The following is a 26,418-nucleotide window of genomic DNA, read 5'->3' as shown; positions in this document are numbered from 1 at the left end:
ATTTGAACCCCAGATAGGTATTTTAAAACCCAAATGCATTTGTGAATTGAAAAACTTGAAGCAAGTGCAACTAGTATAAATATCTGACTTTGACCTAACATAGCTTTTTGTAAACCGCAGTGCAGGTGTACTATGTGAATGGATACTAACAAATAACATACTACCAGGAGAGGAGGACAAAATATTTGTATCAAAGTGTGTTGGCCATTAATAAGCAGATATTCTGGGCTTAATTTTCATAAATCCTAATTGAAGCCTTTTTTTCCTAGACATGCCAGGATGAATGTGTTTTTTTTAACATTAAAATAGTTTATTAGGAAAAGTGATAAGAAGCCAAACACTTTAGGAAAATGCAGACTTGTACATTATTAGAACAGATGTAAACAGGAGCAAAATGATGAGTGTAGAGGAAAGGGGCAGAACCATATATAATAGGATAGAACAAGTCTTCAGGCAGGGCTAGAGCAGCAAAGCAGATTAGAGCAATGCAGTGACAATATAAATGAAATTACTACAGAGAAAATGAAAATGGGAATGTTGGGTCAAGCTGACACCCTTAGCATTTCATGTGATGTTTGATAAAACAAAAATAGATTAGGAAAACCCCTTTGGTTTGTTCTTTATGTAGTAAGTGGTTAACACTAACCACATTCTGGAGTCTGTTTCAGTCATCGTTAAATCATTTGTATATTCAACTTACAATGGAATTTTTTGCACAACTATTCTTTAGTTTTGGTTTGTGTAGTAATGTTTAAGTTTCTGCCTGTGCCACATTATTAATATTTTATGCCCGGCTATCCCTACAGCGCGATGTAATATATTTGCGCTATAAAAATACTGTTTATTAATAATAATAATAATAATAATAATAATAATCTTTGAGGACTACAGAACCTCCCCCCTTTTTGCTATGGAGAAAGGTGATTGACAGAAAATTTGCTACCAGCAGTATCACTGGGTAAAAATAAAGAAAAAAGATGAAAAAAGAATACTAATGGAACAATCACATTTGAGGACTGGTAAGCAGCAATATAGTATCTTTTTGTTCTTGGGTTTTGATACATGTTAGTTCTGTGACTACAGCTAAGCTAAATGTTACTTTGATCTTGTTTCTACCTTGATGCCCAGTGTTGTGCTGTGCGCTGATCTTCTTGACTTCCCTCCCTTGAGTATATTTTTCATAGTTTCATATGATTATTGCTCTTCATGGAAAGTAACCATAAATTTTAGGTCACAGTATTTTCCTTGTTGTATCATGGTAAGTCCGGAAAGATGACTCTACTGAGGCTGCTGAATAAACCCAACAGGAAATTAAACTTTTATCACTATTAGGCTACATACACACGTCAGATGATTCTCGTCCAAGTATCGGACAAGAATCTAACGTGTGTACAGCAGCCATCCAACGTCGTTTATGGATCCGTTCTGGGGGATCTGTGAACGGCTAAGGAATTTCATACAAGTGAAGGGCAATGAGTGCAGCGGGGTGCCGCTCACCCGTTCTCCCCCCTTGCTTTTCCATAGAGCAGAACGGCACGTATATATGACACTTTTGTATCTTTCAGTTTTTTGTCGCTGGAAAGGATCACGAAAAAGCCTTTCCAACAACAAAAGTCTAACGTGTGTACCTAGCCTACAATGGATTTCACAGTGTAACCTTCTGTCTTATAGCTTTGGGTTTTCTCACTTCTCTTTCTTCATCTTTTGGGATTAGCTGCTCATGAAAGAGATCGACAGTTTTTTTGGTCACAATTGCAAAGCCATTGCTAAAACTAAAACCTTAAAAAAAAGCTTCTATCATTTGAATATCTGCTGTAGTGAATACAAACAACTGGCAGAGAATTCCTTTGGCACTGATGCTTCAAATTTCCACCTTCAGTGGTGTGGCTCCTCCGGCCGTCCCCTACATAACTAATGTACACAGTATACACAGTATACAGTATTGACATAGAGACCTGCAAATTGAAATACAGATTCAGGGGGAGCCAGGAATCCAATAGTCTGAGTGCAGCTTTTGAAGATTCCTCAGCCAATGATTTCTTTACATTACTAAGTCCTACTTTGCATCAGCTTTATTTTAGGTTTTGATTTTAGAGACATTTGTGGTCACACATGTTCTAAATAGTTATTAGGTCTTCATGACAGCCAGATGACTAGCATTTTCAGATGGAGAGCTGAATGTGGCAGGCATCAAATGTCTCTCAAAACGGGTTTGCATTTAAGTAAACATTGTTTACTACTAGTGGTAGATAATTCAATGTGATTCAGATTATATTCTCCTTTATTTGGAGACGTGTAGTCATGTTTACCAGTTTACTCGCCAGGTTTTGCTTTTCCTTAAGGCATTGTTGGCAACAATGCAGATGAAAAAAAATGTAAATTTCTGTTCCAAACTTCTCTTGGACGTTTTAGCATCTATATTTTTCTCCACCACAAAGCAGGAACAATTGTACAATGTTGTGTAATAATCTAACAGATATGATAAAGCTTTTTTTTGTTACGCACATCCTTGGCAGAAAACAAGTGATTCAGCCAGCATTGCTTTGTGCCCTCAGGATGGAGATCCTGGATGGCAGCTCTTTCTTTACATGGAGAAGACCACGTTTTCTTAATGTAACACCAGTGAGTGGTTGGTATCTTCAGTCTTACTGTATTTCATTTATGGCAAAATACAAAATTTAGTAAACAATGACATCTATTTACCTGGATAAGCCTCTTATCGCTTCCTATGTTTTTAGAAAGCAAAATGGCCCTTTACAGATAGATAGATAGAGAGATAGATAGATACATACATACATACATACATACATACATAGATACATGGATGCGGTTTGTGATACTCTTAACTTTCCTAAAGAATAACTATGCCCCCTATTAAAAATACAATCTAAAAATTTCCATTTTTTCCCTCAGTACCACTCCAATACTAAATACGTACTGAGTCTGTCAGTGAATTTAACCTAATGCAAACTCCTGCAGTGGAAGGGCAATGGTTCTGCCCTTCTCCTGAATTGAGAGCAGAGCTGCCACTTTTATGCTTAATGTTGTAGGCCAGCGTTATGACCATTGAAGTACTATTTTTGGATTAACAAAATTGTCTCTGTTGCTAAAAAAAACTTGCACTGTGACACTGCAGTGTCTGTAAAGAGGAGCATGTGAAACAATGAAGGAAAGTCATATGACAAACAGTATTCATTTATATGTGAATATTACTTAATAATATATTTATATTATATATTATAATATCCTACTGGGGATTCTATTGCTTTCAAATTGTTCTAATGGTGGAGGTGAGCAAAACCATGCAATTTGGGTGTTATAGTTGTTTAGTGTTTAATTGAGAATAAAAATTAAAATAAGCATATCTTTGTTATGGGCAGGCTATGTAAGGAATCACAAACATTTGCCAGCTGAAGGAAATTTGCACAGTGGTGCAGTGGCATAGCCTTCAAAGCCTTCAAGAAGTAATTTCTGCTAAAAGCAGCAAAATCAGCATCTGAGTCCAAGGGCGTACTTAAGTTTTCCCCTTATTAAAATAAATCTATCAAAATTTTTGTTGAATAAATAATTGAACAAGCAACTTTTCCCTGAGTTTTTATTCAAGTACATCACTTTTATCTGTAAATACTGTTTGAATAAATATATTATGTTTTCCTGCTTAAAAAGCTAACAGTCCTCTCCTCCTGGGATGTACATTTGGAGGGATGTACACTTTTCACATGACTGCATGCAGTTACTTTTAAAAAATTACAGCAGTAAAAAAATATCCCTCCAATCTGCTTGAGGTGAAGCCTATTCAGGCTCTTTGCATAGAGTCAGTTGGGGCAACACATATTGTGTTTTTTTCATGGACTGGTGTAGTGTATCTCTCCTGGGTGCATCAGTGGTATGACTAGACCCAGTCTATTTAACAAGTCACTATTACCTCTTTTACCTCAACTATATCAATGTTTACTGTATCCAATATTTAGTTTTATATATACCGGTAGTTCAAACAATCTTTTAGGCATTGTGATATATTCAGCAAGTGGGTACAAGCTTGCAAACTGTGGCCTTAACAGGTTAGTATCCTCCCCAAATGCATAGGGGGAAAACAGACATAGGGACATGCCCATGTGGAACCTAATGGGAATCTAAGGTCGAATCTCGGACTGAAACAGTGCCAACCAAATATCTCACCCACTCACCTGTTTTGGTGCCCATTCAAATATCACAAAGAGAGAATGAAACAGAGGGTAACTATTGATATAACAATATATCATTTTTATTTCACTTTTACAAAATATATATGAATAGCAACAATCCACAATGCAAAACAAAAAATTAAAAACACAATAAAGCTGTCAGCTGATTACCCCTTTGACTAGACTAACATCAGCATTGTAACAACTTAACACAATATTTTGTGTTAACAGACTGACTCAAAATATTAGTCCTTCTAACACAGTGGACCAGTTAAAAGATTTTGTTGGTACTGCCCGATGGCAATACTTCATGTAAGTATTGTAGCATTTATCATGACATATTAATACAGATAATGTGCTAAGTATTGCCATAAACACTACTGTTTAAACTCTAGAACAGCAAGTGCCGCTTGATTGAAGTTGTTGTGTTTTCTATGTAAAAATTCAGTGTAAAAGTTATCTTCGAAAACACTACTACATAAAACAAAACGTAGGATCCCGGCTGCAGTAAATCTCCACCCATTAATTTCCAGGCAGATTGTGTGTACTGAGCCCCTTATTGTTGTTGTATTGTTCCCCTTCTAAATATGGGTATATGTAATTTTCCATTTTTTTTACATATAAATCTCATTACCCCTCAAAAAGGCTTCTAATGACCAACCATAATTTCTCATTTTTGTTCATTATGTTTAGAATAATTATCCTTCTAAAACTGGTGTTTAAGATGAACAAAAATATGATTCCACATGAAGTCCATATGATCCACTTTGAGGTGTTTTAAGTTCTACAGTTCCAGCTGCCATTTCCTTGTACTTCTGTGTCTGTAAATATGTATTTATCCCCTTCCAGCCAGCGATCAAACAGAAGGAAGTGATTCATTTTTCTTTTATCCAGCTCAGTGCGGTTAGGCTACACATTTTCATTCAAGTGGAAAAATACAAGATAGCTAATAAACATAGACCAACTTTCTATTTTTCAGTAGGAAAAATCTGAAAATGTCAAACATTGTTTTGTACTTTTGTATGTAGTGTGTGTTGTTTATCTCTGTGGTCATCCATCCTGTAAACAGGTACTTAATGTTTCACATTATACTGCAAAGCAATACATTCTACTGTACTTAATATTATAGGGAGCCAATAAAAACATTATATATTACTTGCTGTAGGTGTGACTTTTGGATGTTCACAGATTTCACCATTTTTCTGTTGTTTCTTTCTTTGACCTGCTAGGATCAGAAATATTTTTTACCTTTCCTATAATTAAAACTAGCCAAAATTAGCATTTTTTTAGTGCTTGATGAACCTCTAAAAGATTTAGCACCTTCTTGTCTAAGGCTATGTACATACTTAGATTACTATTGCTCGAAATGATCTTTTGTAATCATCTCCAGTGAAAACGATCTTTTGTAATCATCTCCAGTGAGAGATGAATGAACAAGCAATCTATAAAAATGGACAGTGGTTGTTCCCAATGGCCGTTCTTCAATTCACTGTAGAAAATTGATGATCATAGAACTGCTGTACACATGTCAGATTTTTGCCCAAGACAAACACAAGCGTGCGCCTTAGCCGACAATCTGACATGTAGACATAGACAAAGTCAGGATTCACTTCTTCCTGTGTGCATGGTGACACACGTTTGTTAATGCATATTTATATATACATTTTAATGCTTTTCACTTTTTTGTTGGGTTTTGTTAGCCCATTAAATCAGGGGTTCCTAGGGAAGGTTGGTTGTCAAGCCTTATAAACACGCTAAAATCATGTTTTCTTTTTCACATTTAGGTTTCATGCACTGCCAATGAATAGCCTTGAATGCATATCAAAACAATGTGCCGGACTATTTTTGGTAATGCATGGCAAGGCAGTGTACAGATGTAAACTAGCACCACTAAACGCAATGGGAAAGGTTTGCATATGCACATTTGTAAACCTGTATTAAATCTCAAAATTGTGAATGAGGTCTAATATACTAATACTAAAACCATCTGTAGTGGGTGTCCTTGAATCACCACAACCTACCAAATGTATGCCTTCTACAATGCCTAATAATATGCATATTACTTTGCAGGTTTCATATTTCAGTAACTGCTTCAGTGTTACAGAAAGATGAGTAATGAAAGGAAATTGTGTTATTTCCCAATTCCAAGGTCATAAAGCCAACAACTAAAGCTACATACACCACACGTCCAATAGCTCTCGTCCGATAATTGGCTCAGGGCCGATATCGGACGAGAATCTGGCATGTGTACGACGCCCGTCATCCATTGTCCGAACGACCGTCCTGGCGGATCCACGGGCGATGGATGACAAATTATTCTAATGGAAGAGAAGGGGGAGAGCGCGCAGCAGGGTGCCACCCTGTCGTTCTCCCCCTCCCCTCTCCATAGAGCAGAACGGTGCTGTATGTACAGCATCGTTCATGCATCGTGCAGTGCTTAGTCGTTGGAAAGGATCGTGAAAGATTCTTTCCAACAACAATAGTTGCACGTTTGTATGCAGCTTTAGCCTTCCTTTTGTTTGCTTATGGAGTTTTTCTTTTGCTTATTTTCAGGAGGTGTTGCTTTGATTGTGGCAACACAGAGAAGGGGGGGTAAATGGAATGAGTAATCCAAAATGGATCTGTGTGTTAAAAGGTAAAGGGGGTAAATAAATTAAACCTGAGTCTACTCATTGTAAACATGTCACACATATTACACACAGTATGCTTTAATTACTGTTCCACAAGCAAGAGTCTCACACACATGTAAAAATGTCAGCACATTGTAAAAATGAAATTCTTTTATTAGGGAAGCTTTTCTCAACACAGAAAGCTAACATTTTTTAAAATAGAACTTTATTAAAATAACTGATGACTACTTTGTAACCAGCAACTATTACGACAATAAAACAAATTGCTCAAGATTAGGCTATGCACAAGGGTCAAGAGTATGAATTGTACATAGTATATATATAGTGGACGGGGCAGGAGTGTTTAATACAAAGAGTATGTAAGGCTCAGAGTGCAGGGGACTGAAATGTGTTTGACACAGAATATAAGGGTCAGGAGAATTAAATGTATACAAAATGTAGGAGTCAGGAGTGTATACTGTTAAGGGGTCAAGAATTTGTACCACAAAACAAATATGGGCGTTTTATACCAAAGTGCAAGGATCATGAGTGTGTAAAACACAGTTTAGGGGTCAAATGTGTGTACCCCAGAGGTTGTTGGAGGTCAAGAATATGCAGTGCAGAAAGTGAAGTGGTTTGGGGTATCTGAGTATCTGAGATCTACAGGTCTCTGCAGTTTGAATGGCACTACAGCACCAAAAATCTGAAAAAATCTGCTAGCAGCCTGCAAGATGCTTGGGGCATGTACTCCAGTTTCCCAGCAATAGATATGCTCATTTTATTCTATAGGCATGATAGGAAGAATCCAGCTTACTGATTCAGCTATTTTAAATTGATTGGAATAATTGGGTCTGACTTATGAAAGCTCTCCAGAACTATCATGGCAGAACCTGGGTGATCCAGCTAACCTGGCATAGATCTCATCCAGGATTTAAAACATTTTCCAACTAATGGCAAATTTTTTCCAGGTTTGCTAGATCACCCAGGTTCAGGTCTATCTTCTCCAGTCTTGGAGAGGTATAATAAATCAGACCCATTGGATTTCATTTATTAAAGGCCTCCAAGACTGTAGAGAAAACTTTCATCATTGAACCTGGGTGATCCAGCAAACCTGAAATAGATCTAGTCCAGGATTAAAAACATTTGCTAACAAATAGCAGATGGCTTAAGAAATCCATTCCGGGTTGGGTTGATCACCCAGGTTCACTAGTGAAAATGTATCCTCTCCAACCTGGGAGAACGTTTGTTAAATCACGCCTGTTGTGTCCTGGATCTATATTAGCTGCCACTCAACTTCTTGACTGATACAGTCATCCAACCTTTCCTGTGACCCAGGCAGTTATGCATACACCCCCTAGTCATTAGCTCTAGAAGTGGTGTTTTCACCATGCACCTTTGTTTACTGTAGACATTACTATTGTTGAGAAGCCTCTTAATGGAATTCACCCTTATTTTCTTAATTCCCTTGCTTTTTATCGTTATCAAATCTAAGATACACTTCTGGCATTTTAGAGCAGATTTACAAACAAAAAATGTAAGAATAATAATAAAAATAATAATATTATAATGTATAATAAATGAAAAAATCTAGAATCAAGAAAATTATGTCATTTTTTAGGTTTACAGTGTACAACTTTAGACATTTTATTTGCATTATATTTATCCCCTTATAAAAATCTTCCTGTTCTGTCCTGCATATATTAGCTGGCTGCAACTGTATAAATCATGTTGTTGGTGTCAGAATAGCTGTTTAAGTGTATTCTCTCAAGCCTTGGAGAACTTTAATAAATCAGGGCCAAAGCGTCTCCTGTCTCAGCTGGAACCAATAATTCCCCCATTTGTTTCTTCTGTATTTGCCAGAAGCCATGAAAACATCAGCATCCTAAAAGGCCTTTTTATATAAAAAAAAAACTGGAAACAGAATTTGTTCTATTTTTTCTCTGTTCCAAAGTTTCATAATGTCAAAATATTAGGATATTATTAAGTTATTATAAATTATTTATAAACCAGGTTTTGTTTCCTGGGGACAGTCTTCTAAAAGTGAAGAGTAGAGGTATAATACCACTAAAGACGAATCAGAAACTCTATGGAGTTGAATGTAGTGTAGTAGGTGATTATCATATTTTAAAAGTAGCAAAATGGTTAAAAGGTGATTTAAATCCAAAGATAACAGTTTCACCCTAACACATCTTTGTATGCATGTCAACAGGACTAGACTTTTTTAGGAAGTGAATATCAGCAATGTCAGACATTACCTATTAATTAGCCACATCCACAAGTTACAGTAGCATGTTACATGATAAACAGGTTTACTTACTAGTTAAGAAATCATAATTTCACTAAACATAACACAAAGCTCAACTAGTGGTTTAGGCATTTTGGCTACCTGTGAACTTTGCAGGAAAATATGAAATTTATAGAGTGAATTAGATAACTGAGTAATCTGCCTTTTGCTGACTTTGATAAAAGTCCTCCTTGTGCAGTTTACTGACAAATTCCAGCAACATTACCTAAGGAACCTTGTGAGTAACACAGTATTTTGACTGCCTTTCCAAAAGTACAAGTTCTGTCACAAAGGTCAGTACAACGGGTGCATCACTGAAATACATTGAAAGGAACAAATACCTCAATATGGGTCAGTAGATCAACATTTGCTCAGCTATTTAAAGCTACGTCCCCCTTTATACATCTGTAAAAGGGGAGAAGTAAAGGCAGATTGGACAGACTGGTCAAACATTCCATTTTACTTTCATCTTCCTGAAAACAAACCTTCAAAAGTTTCACACATAAAAGGAAAAAGTTTTTGTTAATTAATTCAGAATGCTCTTTGTTTGATCTGTGCTTCTAGAAGAAAGCTGGGTACATGGCTACATATGTCAAAGAGCATTGCCTTCTGTTAAAGTGAATAAATCTAGTTAGAGGGGGATAGTTTGCAAGTGGACAAAATCAGTATTACCTAATAAAGTGTCACTTCTTTGACAGTGTAAAAAAAGTAGCCTATGAAAGGAAATTACTATTTACTTTAAGTTTCTGGTGACACTATTTTAAATATATGCTTTACATTAAAATACCAAAAGTGTATCAAAATTGATGCTTCTACAGTGCATCACACAATATATTCTATAGCCTGATATCATGGCTCACGTTCTTTCTTGTGCAACAATCCACTAATTCACTTGGGGTGAGAAAACTCCTCTGATTGTTGTATAGTGCACCCAGATTTCAGTTTTACTGTGTATATGATGGAACAGTTTTTTTCTCTCTCTCTCTCTCTTTTGTTCATTCTGGATAGTTCTGTGTGAGCAGTTAAACCAGGTTTTCTACAAACACTTTCAAGATTTAGCTTTTAGTCTTTCTTCCTTTGTAACTTCCTTACTCTCTTTTTGTTGTCTTCACACCCGTCTAGGATGGCGAAAATGAAAAAAAAAAACTTTGCCGTTCTCACTGTGCATGCGCGGGATCGGCATATTTTTCTGTTTGAGCGAAAAGGCTCCTTCAGCGCATGCCGGAGATGCTCGACACACACTTTGCGCATGCTTGAGGCTCTTGGGTGCTCCTTCTGCGCATGCCTGGGCTTTTGCGCTCCCATTCCTTCTCAATTGCCTAGGCGGGCGAGAATCAGTGGGCGGTGCTGCACCCTTTTTTATTTTAAAAAAAAAAGGTTGTTTAACATAAAAGGGTTGTCTACGCTTTTATGTAGTGAAATTCTTGAGTTTAGGTTCGGTTTAAGTCAGTAAAGAAAGCGGAAGACTAAGAAGGGAAAATATTTATTTCAATCTGTTTATTAAAATGTTAAAAATAAATAACAAGCAAAGCATAACAAGAGAAAAAAAGAAACAGAAAGAAAAATATTCAAACAAGAACAAAGGTTTCCTTACAAATTAGGAAAAACATAATGTAGCTCCAAAGATTTCAGAAAACCTGTAAAATGATCCACATTATGTTCCCCACCAATTACCTGATAGAAGGTAATAAACAAAATAGACACTGTTCAGCACCAGGGATATGAAGGAAAAGAAACTTTTCACCTTAATATTATAATGTAGCAAAGTTAAAACAAAAAAAAAGTTGGGAAGTGGTATCATTTCCAATTCATTGTCTTGGGGTATTTAAAAGGTTAGATATTAGTGTCTGGTTAACACTAACGTTAAAAGTGTGTAGCCCACAAAGCCACACACTTTGTTTGCATTGGATTTGGCAATACAGAATTTGAGTTATTTAAAGGAGAGTAAGGTGGCAGGTGGCAGGTGGCTTAACTGATTTATTTAACCAAAACTTCACTACACCAGTGATATTCTTGGCCTTATTTGTGTAACACATTTAAAAATAGTGTTTCAATTTAGGTTTATTACTCTCCAATAAAATATTAAATGTGGAACGAATATATTTCTTTTACTCCGTTCTGTCAGTTATGTATGTCTGTATATCCTTACCTGACATTTCACAATGTTCCACAGACTCTAAACACTATACACTAGTTAGATCTATCTCCATTTACTCTGTTAGAAAAAGCAGAATGTGGTAAAGGCAGATTTTGGAACAAAACAATATATTCAATACATCACTTTGTCACATGATATCCAAGGTCTTAGAATTCCTTCGCTGCCAGCCACTTATATTGAAAGTACATTTTGAACTTAGGCCGTTAACAATAGTGGCTAAGGAAGTGAAATGGGTGTTGTTGAGGAGAAAGAACTGTGGCTGTGGAAGTGTGCATCAAGTTGGAGAATACATACACATTCCAGTTCTTCATTGTGTATGGCCCGGTCTGTTGGCAATGGCTAGTATGAATATATTAACAGCTAACAATTACTGAATTTTATGCAAATACATAAAATGCCTTTTTTTTCTGCTTGTTTTGCATTTTTCCATTTTTTAATGCTCCAGCTTTCTAGTGATCTTGCATACTATGGTGCAGTCTTCAATTCCTAAATACAGTGTGCATCATCTTTCTACTCCACCTTTTTACTTCATAAATTTGGTAGGCCACATGTAACATGTTTCCCTACTTTTTACTGTTCTGCTACTGCGAGACTGGAACCACAATGCTGACGGAGACTTGGGACCTGTACTGGCTCCTGGGACAGAATGGTAGGGACGTTGTGTTTCACTTGAGGCCACACGTTTTAATAATGCATTCTGAATGTAAGGGTTAAAGGATATGTACTTTGTTACAATAAAAAAAAAAAGAAATGTGTATTTAAAGCTGTGACTTTGAACTTACCAGTTAGCTCAGACATTCTGTCAGTTCATCACTTGGCATGTTATGTTGGATCAGCATTATACTTTTTGTGAAGTTGTGGTTCTGGCTTTACACTTCACAGTATGAATTGCACACCGCCCACAGACACTACCCTGGGGAAAGAAGGGCCTGATAAAACATGCCAGGAAAAAACATCACTAATAATCATACTTTGTTTTAAGACCAGTATTGCAACCTATATGTGTATTCTTGAAGGGTGCAGTTGAAATGTGTGATACATAAATATAAAAAATCACACAAAGTCAATATAAATACATACATGCTGTGATGACCTGCCCAAATGTTTTTGAGTTGTGGGTTGAAACTAAAACATACTAAAGGTTACTTGCATATACAGAAAATTCATGGGAAATTTTAACTCACAAATGTAAGACAGTGTTGCCACTGTGGTAACATTTTTAGCCTTTGCTGTTTTGTCAATTTTAATAGTTAAATTACAGAATTTTTGTTTACAATTTGTTGAATGCAAGTGAGTAGTTTATTAGTCCTGAAAGTTTATTATGAACTTGCTGGTACACAATAACTTTACCCTAACCTGTAAAGAAAACCCATACTATGTTTGTTAGGAGATGCTTATATGTGCCGCATCACAATAGCAAACCATGTTTATTCTGTCCAGCAATGTCACCTGTAGCAGCAAAGAGAACAAAGAAATAGCAGCAGCCCCTGCTTCCCTTTAGCCATTCAGAATAGTATTTTATCTGCATCCCCAGCACACACTCAAAGGTTGTGCATAGCTGAAGAAGATCCGCTCCTGACTCTATCCTGTGCTGCCATTGGCTGCTGGGGCAGCCTTTCTGCTTGCAGTCCCCAGTGCCTGCTGTAGTGTTAATCTGGGCTGACTTGCTGCTGGAGTGTGAATTTGTAAGATTTACTTTTGCTGACCTTGCCTGTTTGTGACCCTGGTCTGACCTTTTGCACATGACCCTGTGTATGTTTTTCCCTTGAATATTTTGTCTGGTGGACAGATTACCTACCTGTTAATGACCTGGCTCTGTATTCTGGACTTGTCTCTGCTGGAATCTTGGTACAGCATTATCTGTGGGCTCCTGGTTCTCTTTCAGTCCTTTCTGTGGAAACCATTTGGCGAGTACTGTTGCAGGACCAGGGACTTTCAATGCTATTCCATATCAGGTACACCTTCAGGTATGGAGGGTCCTTTGACTCATTGGGGTTGTTTTACTAAAGGAATCCAGGCTGTTCAATTACTAGAATAAATTATCCCCTTATAATTTCAGTTAGCTCAGTGACCGTGGCGAAAATTCGCTAAAAAATACCTAATCACATGCAAGAAAATCTACAAAAAAAAAAACTTTCCTGACATGATTGGAAGGGCTTCACTTCATTCACTAATGAAATTTCCCTATCACAGTGAAAATTCACTTTGCTGAGTGAACAATCTGTATTTGTTGAGTGAATCAAATTATGTTTGGTGAATGACTTGTCACATGGGTGTAAGGACACATTGGACCAATGTGATCCAGGTTTGCTGGATTATCCAGGTTCTCTCATGATAGTCTATCTTCTCCAGTCTTGGGGGGCTTTAATGAATCGGCGCCAGTCAGTCCTTTGTTATCAATGTAATTTGAAGTTACACTGGGCTGTTTTTCCTTCTCCCCATTGCTGGAAAGAGTAAAGAAAATGAACACACAGTGACCTAGGCAACACCAATCACCAGAATGAGAGTAAAAGAAAACTGTGCAACCAGTTCAGTCTTACTGTAAGCACTTTTACAGAGTTTGAGTGGCAGCACTTCAGATACATAAAGTTCTTTTTTTTATATAGTTCTGGTTAAAATATTATCTCCAGTGTAATTTCAAGAAAGGATATTATTCACTAAAAATACATAGCTTACAGGTAAGTCTTCCTATTTCCATGTAAATTAAAAAAAAATTCAGGATCTTAAAGCTGACCTAAACTAAAATTTTTACTTTACATAAAAAGGTAGTTAACTCTTTTATGGAAGACATGCAGAGAAAGAAGACTAACCACACATAAGAACTAATATTTACATTTGTGCACTTACACCCAGAAATTATAATACACAGTATATATCGATTTTTGTTTTTAACTTAGTATTTTCCAATATATCTTAAACTGGACTGTGCTGTTTGGATGCTGAGAATAGCTGTGGGTTTTTTTAAAGCCACAAATACTGTATCTTTGTGATCAGCATTATGAGTAGTTCAGAAATGAGCAGTGCAAATGTCACCACGAAAATGTCAGGGTAAAGGAGGCGTTACTGATCAGTAAAGTTTGTAAACTTTTCCTGGTTCCTAAAACTGTTGCCACTAAATTGTATTATTGTATTCATCTTATGTTTGTGCAGTAAATAGGTAAGATATTCCAATCAAACTAAAACCATTCCCTGGATATAGTCCATTTAATGGAGAAATTCATTTTACATTGTTCCCCTAAAAATGCTCTTCTTGTTAGGCAATTTAATGATTTAGTCAGGACACCACCCCCATAAAATACTAAAGAGCAATTATCCTGCCAAGCAACACTAAACAATGCAATGTATCTCCATCCATATCTAGCAATCTTTAAATAGAAAGTCTTTTCTATTTGTAAGTGTTCTAAAAACATTGTAACCATCTGGACATTCCCTTACTGTCCCTCATCTTGTATAAGAAAGCTAATTAGATGGTAGAAAGTCTCTTTGGAGAGCATTGTTTTCCATCTTTTCCAGTAATGACATTCTTCTATCCTCGTTAATGTGTTCAGTGATTATGCGTGCACTGCTTTTGTTTAACGTCCAGAGATTTAATTGCCTGTGGGATGTTTGAATATTTCAAACCTGTGATCTGATGATTGGACTTTATTAACCTGTCCCTGGAGTTGTTGGTGTGACTGCCTAAATAAGCAAAGCCTATACAGATGGCAGATACAAGGCCCTGTCTAATAAAAGACCATTCCCTCTTGGGAGAGTGAAACAAAGCAGTGTGCAGCATAAGCATCTATGTGTGAATTTTCTCACTAGGGCTAAAGTCCATCACAAACTCCTCTCTATTGTTCTAGATATATCCCTCATCATGCTTGTCAATACTAGTGCCAGCACTGGCTCTTAGCTGCATGGGAACTAGAAGGAGAACATGAGTCACAGGTTAAAAGCTGCAGAGTTTAGTGTGCTCTTTTTCAAAAGTAGACATGAAAGCCTGGTTTCCCAGGACATATGGTAGTAATAACCTGCAGTGACATATTCAAAAGCTGGGACTTCACTACAGAAAGCAAATGTATCTTTCTAGCCAGTGCTTTGATATTTAACAACATCATGCAGTAATCGCATCAATCATCACATTTAACATTATCAAGACGCATTCTGGGGTGGTGCCCTGCTCATAGCATGCAAACTGATGTACAATTGTGCCGCAGCTGCTATCTGACTCATATGAGTCCCAGCCATCATGGCGTCGTATGAGACGGGAAGGAGACCTTCTTCATACAAGCTGCAACATTGAAACTCTATACCATTTCTCAGTAGGCATTAGAGATTTTCAGCTGAACACTGACTCTTTTTTTCCTTAAATGTGGGCTGATACATGAGCAGAGAATGAAAAAAGTGAGTCTGGTCTCTATACCAGCCAATCATGATTTATGCTTAAAACAATATTGGTAATTATAGCCAGGATTTTTACATTGGCTGTAATTTTGTTCCAGGTATAAATCAAACTCACCTCACTTATGTTGCTTTATTTCTGAGAATATGTGAAGTATCTTTAAATAAACTGTAAACTGTTGGAAAAAAATCTATGTAATCGCTGCTATTAATGGGGGATGGTTGGTTGTATCGTGATTGGCTGCACAGGCCAGAGACTTTTTCTGACTATAAACTGCACCTTACTATATTTCCTACTGTTTTCTGGCCCTCATGGACTGGAGTTGGACATCCCTATTTTAGGTTATAAGTAATATACATGGATGATGGAATTTACAAATAAAGCTGTAGTTATCTCTGGACATGCACATTTACTATATGTCATAAGTCAAGTACATTGGAACATCTTCCTTCCTTGTATGAAAGAAAACACTTACATTAGAATATTCTCCTGCATTGTATGTGAGAAGACAAAAATGTCTGAACATTGGTCTACATTTAAAGAGGAAATCTAGACTAATACAAACATTTTCATAGGTTTTAAGGTTGGGGTTAATGCTGATTATGTCATCAGCAGCTACACACTGTAATAATCATTCAGCAAATAGCAGAATTGGGAGTGCTGCACACCTGACTGGGCGAATAGGTCTTTATTATTCCATTGGTCCATCAGTCCAGAAATGAGGCAAGATTTATTCAGTTAAAAAGGGCCTCTTAAGCTGTGAAACACATATTCTTGTGCATTGGGGGGAAAAAGGGTTTTTGAATTAGTGTGGGAAAGATAATTTTCTGCAATTAACCCACAGTCCACCAACAGGTTGGACCATAGGTTACATTTGATCTAACATTGAAATATTTGTTCCAGTAACAGTTGGAGGGGCTGAGGGAGGCTGTGAAAGTGTTTTTAATATAATTTCAGTTCTGCTTTAGTCACTTAATAATGTACCAATTTACCTACATGGTACTACTGCTAGAGTTGTAGAGTTTAATGTATGGGAGTAAAACAAATAATAATATAGCTGTTGTTATGATGATTATTATCACTTTTGTTTGTGCTGGATTTTTTTGTGGTCAGTACTAAAACATGCCCTTTAGTATCTTAGATGGTAAGCTTGATTGGGAAGCATCATCTTCTATGCTTGTATCATAGCTTTATATGTATGCAGGTTGTTATCTGCATGCTCTATTTATTGTACAACAATGAAAAAAAAATTGTGAGTAATTGTGAAAAGTGAGTAAGTATACCTCTAATCATCATTCCAAAGGAATCTTTCCTGCAAAAAAAAAAGTGACCTTTCCTGGCTTTTTTTATATAAATGTTAACTGAGAGTCTTGTGTGTCTCAGGTGCCAGAAGAGTTACGCTTCCCCAAAGAACCCCCACTGTTGGGAGGTGGGAAATACTGACCTTTATTCTCTAGAAACGTGTTTCAATTCTAACCACATCTTCAGAAAGATGACACATACCGGTAACTGAAGGCACTTATACAAAATAATCATCAAGACAATGGGCCTGATTTTTTTAAAGCTCCCAAAGGCTGGAGAGGATACACTTTCCACAGTGAAGCTGGGTGACCAAGCAAACCTGGAATGGATTTCTTAAGTCATTTGTTATTTGATCACCCAGCTTCACTGATGAAAGTGTATTTTCTTCAAAAGAAGCTTTATTAAACCAGGCCCAATGTGTATAGTCAACTCTTCCCGATCCACCTACCTGTTTATTTTCAAGAGGTCAGCATTACATATTTCTATTAGGAAAGGGTTACTTAAAGTATGTTGGCAGCTTTTGTGGTAAGGCAGTGAAAGGAGCAGCAACCAGAAGACACTTTGGAACTAATTAGACTCCCAACTGTGTGGCTTACTATTGGACCATCTGCCAATTCAATAAGCATGAAAGTTGTTTTTTCCTCTAATAAAAGGAGGACATTGTACTGTATAAATCTGGGGGAATTAGTGTTAAATAATAAAATTGTTCAATGCAATATAAACTGGTAAGTGGAAGATTACATCTTTACTAAATGACTATTTATTACTTAAGGTAGATAACTATTACTATTACTTAAATAGATGACTATTTATTACCTAATTATTTAAGGTAGATAACTATTTATTGAGGTATACAAAAAGCATTAGAAGAATAAACCCTATGTAGAAAAAAATTAATTTCCATAAAACAGATTACTTGAAGGATGTAATATGTGAGCCAAACACTTTGATCTTTTGTTTCTGACATCTTGTTCTCCAAATTCCTTTATGTGTCTTCTTTCTGAAGATGTGGTTTGGATTGAAAAGTTTTTCTAGAGATTAAAGAAGGTCAGTATTCCCCCTTTTTTGCAGTGAATTCCCCAACTCCCAACATGCAGAACAGTGGGGGTTCTTTGGTTTGTGTGAAGCTGAGCTCCTTTGGCACCTTCTCTGTCATGATGTAAGCTGCTTCACATGCCGTCCCCTAATACAGCTGTGCAGACATTCAGTGACTTTTTACATTTAAAAGACTTTTTATATAGTATTTGAAACACCACATTTATGATAGAGGAAACAAGGTTTATTACAATTTTACCAGATTTTTTTTTATCAGCCCTGTATATTGTTTGAAATTGGACAATGGAGCAGAGGAGCAGCCTCAAGTAAAAGAAATCTATCCCTAGAAGTTTATGCTATTTTTTTTATAACTAGCACCGAAAATATTTTTCAGATCAGTTGTCTCTAAAGCCCTCCTCTGTGCCGATATTATATTTAGGGTAGGTACGTTGGTTCTTCAAAAGGTTTCTGCACTTATTCCAACTCCACTAAACTGCAAGGTAAGCCAGCTTGACAGACAGAAAAGTAACATAATACTCTCAGACACAACCAATCCCTCCTCCGGCCTTCACCGTTTCCAATGAAAATTTAAATGTGTTCAAATTCGAGTGTAAAATGGCTATGGTGGGAAACTTACCTGTCTTGTATCACCTATCCTTTGGAAATTCCAGTTAAGTGATCCAAATAGGATATGCTCATATTTATCATTTTACAGAACATTACACTATAGAACAGAACACTATAGGCCAGCTAAATACACACCACAGCAATAGCAAACTTGCATCAAGGATGTCTTTGTCTGACTGAATGCTCAGACTGAGTAGCCCAAGGCATGGGACATTGTTGTCACTGGGTTCTGTAAAATACAACTTAAGCTGCTGAAATCTGTAAACTAACTGCTTTTCAACAGGCTGTAAAAAAAATGGGAAATATACACAATACTGATAAATTGAATATATGTCCTATGTACCCACATTTTTTGGTCTTCACTATAATTAGGAATAAATGTACAAATCTATTATACTTTCTGTTTAAAAGGCATTTAACAAATTTAGTTATTTTACCTGTGTACCTTCAAGGACCAGGGAACTTTTTAGTAATTGGCCTATTTATTGAGCAATAGCTGTATCATACCAGATACATATATTTTCTCTTTAAGACAAACAAGACTTTGTAACATTAGAAAATCAAAAGTATTTTTTATAAACATATATTTAGTATAAAGGTGAAATAACACTTTTATAATTGTCCAGTGCTCCTCTTAATACTTGGGGATATGAAGATTAAATGCAAATTTTATTTTAAATTTTGTCCTTTTTGTAATGACACAAATATTTACAAATTATATAAAGACTAGTTTTAGATGTTGTAATTTGTACGTCATTACTACAAAAATGAAGTAATAACAGGGTGCAATTTCTTCCTTTTTATTTTAATTTTAGTATATATATATTTTAAAAAAATTGTATTTTTTTTAAACACTGTAACAGTTACAAAATTTTTATACATATTGCTGCTGCTCCTTTAGCACATCTGGCTCCACCAATTTCTGAGTAGGGATGAGTAAGAATGCCTCGAAGTTCTGATGGGTCCGCGAAGTTTCAGTGAAATTTTGCGAAACTATCGGAAATCACTATAGAAGGATTATCGCGGCAGCATTCATAAATACAGCCGTGGGAATCCTCCTGTCAGTGAGCGATCACCGGGCACTAAAGGTCAGAATGAGGGCAAGCCTTCATTCTGACCTGTAGTGCCCGGGGATTTCTCATTGCGAGGAGGAATCTCACGGCTCCATTCATAATTGCAACTGTGATACTCCTCCTCTTGTGAGTGAGTCATACGGCATGCGTTTATGAATAAACGCGCCGTGGGAAAAATCAGGATTTTTCCCACGCTGCATTCATTCATGAGCAGCCAGCCGTGAGACTCACACTGTGTTTCTGGATAGAGAAACTCTATTCAGGAACACATAGTACAGGGCTACAAGAGCTACCAGGGGAGTGGAGCTGCTCCGCTCCCTTGATTGATGTTGCCACCCTGTACTAGTAGTATGTGTTCCTGGATAGAGTTTCTCTATATTGTGTTCTTGGATAGAGAAACTCTATCCAAGAGCACATACAACTAGTAAAGGGCTGCAAGAGCGATCAGGAGCGGAGTTGACAGCTCCGCTCCCGATTGGTCTTGCAGGTCCCAATATTTCGGCCTCTCCGGCTGGATTTACAAAGGCCGATCTCCCCTACATGTTTGGTAAACGAGAAGAGCCCAATTTGCTTGCTCATCCCTATTTCTGAGACCTCGAGCTGGAGTGGGGAAGTAGATTAGAACATATCATGAATACCCAGGGTAGTGCATTGGAGTTGTTTTAGGTGTACCTGGTTTGCCAGGTTTTTATTTAGCTTTTTATTTCTCTATTTATCGGATGCACTTTATTACTCCAGTTGGGTACATAATTGTGTTAGTGCTTCTCTTTAACTTTTTTCTCTTTAGTAGTTGTACTTGTGGTTTTGGCATTTCTTAAAATGAATGAATTATATGTCATAATATGTCCCATATTTTTCTTTGTTTTTTCCTAATTTGCAATCATTTTGATTATATTATTAGGTTCCAGATCAAAGTATCAATGCTACAAAGTTTGGATGCTTATAAAAGACTATTATTTTACAACAATGATTTAACTTTTAAGTTTCATATTTAGGCCAAACTCTTCATTAAAGAATTTGGGAAGCTTTGTTCCATTTATGTACCATGCAGATAATTGATCTAGTCCCAGATCAGACTTCAGGCTCCACTTAAACCACCCACAGACATCAAAGGATGGTTGGACACATGAATAGTCCAGCCTTATAAGGATCTCTCATATTAATGAACAAACCAGGGAGGACGTCTAATGTTAGGTTATATTGGGGAATCCAGCACTTTTTTAGGGATTTTTAGGGAAAGAACAGGTAATACTCCAAACTCTTCTAGTTTTTTTGTTCTGTAAACACAACAGAAAATTATAGGAAATAAGTTCAAACTGAGTCCTAATAAACAGCTCCCATATGAACAATTGCCCCTATTAGAAGATTTCCCTTCTATTTCTGCTCTGGTGACAACCCCCAGTGACAATTAACACCAGGACATATCCGAAACAAAAAAAGTTTCAGCTTTAACTACACTTTATGCTGGTGTTCTTAGTACTTAATCATGCTCCCCAGACAATTATATAATATACCTATGGTGACCACTATAAAAATTAAATAGACTTAGATACACTAAATATACAGTAATATAAGTGGTCATAACAAGGAAAGACTAAATACAGAATAACTTGAGATTTCCAGAGTTCCTGTAAAGGTCATGTACTTGAATTACAGATGGTCTGTGTCTTAGAAATCATCTACTTATTGATCTCTGCACCATGCAGACTTTTTACACCTCCAAGGAAATGCCTGGTACCCATCCAATGGGTGAAGTAAGTGCTGGACACACCAAAAAAGTGTCAGATTTTTTTTGTTTCCCACACTTGAAAAACACTTACATTGTCTACTAATAACACATTTCATTTGCAGTCTTAAAAAATCAAAGGGAAACTTGATTTGTCAAGCAAAACACTCAATCCAAAATTAAACAAGAAAAATGCTAATAGTAATTGATAAATACAAACAGTGTATTGAAGCAAGGTTGACACAAAACTGGTCTTATGGGCTAAATGTGCTTGCACACGGCATTTGTTTTCGTTAACTGCATTTCCCTTACTTCTGTACTCCTGGAATGGATCTTATGCAGGATTGAAAACATTTAGGAAATCCATTCCAGGTTTGCTGGATCACCCAGCTTCAATGTGAAAAGTGCTTCTTCTCCAGCCTTGGAGAGTTTTATTAAACTCCCTGGCGGTATTCCCGAGTGTGGCTCTGGGTTAATTTTCAGTGCCAAAAGCGGTAAATCTGAGTCACACTCGGGGTGAAATAGCCAGGGAGTTGAAAACGCCTACCTGGTTCCCACGTTCCAGCAGCATCCTCCATTTGGTGCCTTTGGCGTCCTCCAGAGATGCAAAGAAAAGCCGGGCATCGCCAGGCTACACAGATACCCCCCGGCATCTGCCTTCCGGGCGTGTGAACGTTGGGGTTGCAGGGCTGGAGGGCGGGACCATTGCGCAGGTATGTGGGACCAGGCGTGAAATTTAAAATAATGAGTATTTTGTACTCATTATTGTACTGCTTTTACATTTAAAAAATACTCATTATTTATACTGCCAGGGAGAGTAAATCAGACCCACAGTGTCCAAAAACATAATTTCCTTGTGGGAAATTTTTAATAAATATTCTTAGAGATACACTTACCAACTATACACCTACATACCAGAAGTTATCACTTTGAAGTGGAAAAGTAGAGAGACAGATTATCACTTGAAAACCAACAAGTGACTGTTAACAAACCTTACCTACCTGTAACAGAAGGGTAAGAAAACTGAAAAGAGAAGATTAATTCCCACTTCCAATTCCAATGGGAATTTTGTTTTGGGAAATTTGGTAGATACAAAATTACATTTCTAATAAACTGTAACTATTTTATACTGGTACTAATGCTGAATTTGGACATTTCTAACTTTTTTAATTTTTGTACATTTTAATATATTTATTACCATTTATATTTTCATGGGGGTTTTGTCCAATTTGTGCATTACAGGTATGCTATAAAGTCTGTATGGTAAAGTGCACAGTTCAATGCAACCAGCTAGAAAACAGTTTTTAAAATTTGAAAGTTCAATTCTGAAGGTGATACTTTATTTAGGTGATTATTTATTTATTTATCTTGATTTACACAAATCTACATGACTAGTTTGCAAATTTGCCTTGTTTAATTTTGGCTTTGGTTGGGCTGTAAAATACAGACAACAGGCATATTTTTCTTCTGCTGATATTTATAAAGCATTATAGGTAAGAATATTTGTTTAGGTTGTTTTTTGTCATTGCCTATTTTTAGTCCTTAGATGCTTTAAAATGTAATGGCAAGTTCCTGAATTTAAAGGTCATTGGCAAAACAGTTCTCACACACAAACCACTGTTGGTTTATCAGTAATAAAAGAATATATATTTTCCATCTTTGTGGCATGTACAGCAATGTGTCTATGTGTGTAATAGAGTCTTAATATCATCCAAAACATAAGGCCACCCCTTGCCCTGTCAATGCCTTGCTGCTGCATTACAGGGAATGATCTATATATTCCACAAGGTACATGTGTCTAAAATTAAAGTGACACTTCATTCTCCTCTCACTGGTTGGATAACAATAACTTGTGCTGTTAAAATGATGACTTGTGGTGAGTCAGAGAGCATCAGAATGATTGTGTCTATAAGTAGCTGTTAGCTAGGTTCATATAGAAATATTTATTTAGACATTTTCCATGTGTCATAAATAACTTTTCACCTTTAACACAGGAAACACCGACTAATGACAGTAAGATCTCACATGTAGGCACTTTTATAGTGAACCAAGAATAAAATGTGAATATTTAAACAGAATAAATTGATCAGACTGCATTAAACTGGAATATTGTTGGTTATTGCATTTTGCACATCTATATATACAGATTGTATTCATATATAAATTTAATATGCACTGTATATGTACACAGAGGGGGCTCTCAGAAAGAATGGCAAAGCACCGCAGTATACATGAACTTCTGAGATAACAGAAGGAACCTTTAATATTTGTTGATAAGTCTGAAATCTGAAGTCAGAAAATGTAAAGGTAATTTTTTTTTTTTTAAAGTTTCTAGTTAGCCCTTAGTAACCTAAATTAGCCTTAATCACCCCCCTCTATTTATGTATAACATATATACAAGCATCTGTTTCCCTTTTACTCAGCTTGCTGTTTTAGTTGCTTTTATTTATTTGCAAGAAACGTTTCTATGTGCTACAACTCTGGTAAATGTTTCATATATACATTGATCTTACTATGAAAACAAAGAGGTTTTGTTTTGTTGTGTCTCTTTATCTTTAGCATAGAAACTTAGTTTTTTTGTAAAAAGAAAACTTTGGTCAGGAAAAAATTATACATGTATTACTTTAGTATCGTAAGAAATGATGAGATGATTGCTGAGACACTGAAGTGGCATTTTCGGTCTTTATTTAGTTTCTCATTTTCTAGTCACTTTTTTTTACAGATTATTGCTCAAAACCAAAACAGAAATACTGTATGTAATGAAAAGGAAATTAAAATTTACAAAGGCAGAAGCCAGGAGAAACAGAATTGCAACATGTTGCTTTTTATGAAGCAGGAAATAAAAGACATAGGAAATGCTAAAATTCATGTGGACAAGCCTGCAAATATTAGAATAAAAACCTGTATTGTGCTTTAGTTTTCTTCCTGTTTTAAAAACAGAAAAAGAACATGTGGTAATGAAGAGATACTAATGTAATCTTTGTTCTCAGCCTACATATTTTATATTTAACTCCTTGAGTGCCATCCCAAGAAAGTCTCACATAGATCACATACAGCTGCCAGTCCTACACAAAAAAGCAAAACTAACGGCACTTCATGTGCACTACAAAGTCTCGGTATTATACATCCTAACAAGTTAATACAGAAATAGGAAGATTGATTGATTTATTTATGTGGTCATCTCCTAGAGTTAGACATGGTCCATTTTTTCATAGTCATATGTCATTTCCTAACTAAAAATTTCCCCTTCACCATAACCTGTGCAGGTCATTTAGCCAATTGTAACATGGCATGAATTGGAATGCCCGTTGTTAGTCCATGATAAATCAAATGGACCAAAGGACAACGCTAAGGGCTCGAATGGTGACATGACCTTGCAGTTTTTTTTCTTTGAGATCACAGTGACCACTGTTCTGATGTTAGAATTTCTCAAAGAATCGTTTTGGGCAAAGAGAATCTATCGTCAGTACAGATTTGTAAAAATTTGGTCCTTTGGCATGGAATGTGCACCAGTTAAAGGCTATAACCCATTGGAATCCTGATCTCAATGTATGATTTTAATTTATACATCATAGAGAGTATCACTCATCAGTAAAGTAAAATACCATAATTTGGCTTTCAAGTAGTTGTGATAGTTGTGAGGGACTAAAAATACATGTGGTGACCGGGTAACATAATAATTTAATGCCGAATAACTTGCCAGAAATCAGGTGAAACTGAAATATTTGTTTTGAGGGGGAGATTCATAATTTATAAAAAATACTTTGGACTCTAATTAAAAAACAGGGAATCAGACATTCCCTCAAGTATTCCCTCGTGGCAATCCTGTAGGTCTATGTGTTTCAATGAAAGTAATTGATTCCCACCAGGGAATGTCAGATTCCCTTTTCTACAAATAGAGCCCCTGGTGTTTTAATGCAGCTGACAGATTTTTTTTTAATCAAACTGATCTGAGTGAAATGTCTAGAAGTACAGGCTTGGTAGCATGTTACCTGATTGAGGAAGACAGCATTTGGACAGGAAATATTGCAAAAAGCAGAACCATGATCTCAGAAGATTCAGATTTCAGTGCTTGAAATCCCTTTTTTTGGTAATTGAAATGTTTGAAAAATGTAAAATGTTGTTAAATGACGGTGGGCAGAGAGGGAAGGTTGAATTGTTTTATGGTAGTTTTGGAAAATCCTTTAATTTGTACTTTCATGTGTATTGTTCTATTACTTTTCGTACTGGTAAAGGCATCAATTGTAACAATAAAAATCAGCAACAACAAGAAAACAACCATGAGTGTGCTAAGGAAATAGCAACTTCATAAAGCTCAGGTCAATATATAACTGTACCAGACACTTAAAGGCAATTATTATCTCATGAAGAACACAGGAAGCCCTGAGGCTAAACACAGTACAAATATGAATTCAGAGATACACAACATCTAAATCCTCCTCATATTTCTCAACATGCTACAAAGAATAGGTGTGTCAGACGGAAATTAACCATTAACAGCTCTGTAAACATTTCTATGATTTTATATATATATATATATATATATAAATATATATATATATATATATATATATATATATACATACATACACACACATTAACACACACACAGGTCCATAAATATTTGGACAGGGACAACTTTTTTCCAATTTTGGTTCTGTACATTACCACAATTAATTTTAAATGCAGTTGAACTGTAGACATTCAGCTTTAATTCAGTGGGTTGAACAAAAAGATTGCATACAAATGTGAGGAACTAAAGCCTTTTTTTACACAATCATTTCATTTCAGCAGCTCTAAAGTAATTGTACAATTGACTCAAAGGCTATTTCATGGACTGGTGTGGGCAATTCCTTCATTATGTCATTATCAATTAAGCAGATAAAAGGCCTGGAGTTGATTTGAGGGGGGGGGGTGCTTGTATGTGGAAGATTTTGCTGTTAACAGACAACATGCGGTGAAACAAGCCATCCTTAAGCTGCAAAAACAGAAAAAACCCATCCAAGCATCCAAGAAATTCTCACAATATTAGGAGTGGC

At 36.3% G+C, this 26,418-nt stretch overlaps 1 long non-coding RNA gene across 12 annotated transcripts in view; it reads right to left on the bottom strand.

The window, feature by feature from the left end:
- Positions 1–8,615: 8,615 nt before the first annotated feature.
- The window catches only part of LOC140329280 (uncharacterized), a 293,563-nt gene continuing 275,760 nt past the window's right edge, over positions 8,616–26,418 (bottom strand). For 9 of the 12 annotated variants that reach the window (XR_011920458.1, XR_011920459.1, XR_011920451.1 and 6 more), the window contains one exon: positions 8,616–13,679. This is a non-coding gene — a long non-coding RNA (uncharacterized lncRNA). The remainder of the gene's footprint in view (positions 13,680–26,418) is intronic. The other 3 variants (XR_011920454.1, XR_011920452.1, XR_011920450.1) reach the window with 3 other exon arrangements.

Source organism: Pyxicephalus adspersus, chromosome 4, assembly GCF_032062135.1.
Source record: "Pyxicephalus adspersus chromosome 4, UCB_Pads_2.0, whole genome shotgun sequence".
NCBI lineage: Eukaryota > Metazoa > Chordata > Amphibia > Anura > Pyxicephalidae > Pyxicephalus > Pyxicephalus adspersus.
Note: the sequence above shows the minus strand (reverse complement) of the source record. Positions and strands in the feature narration are given on the sequence as shown.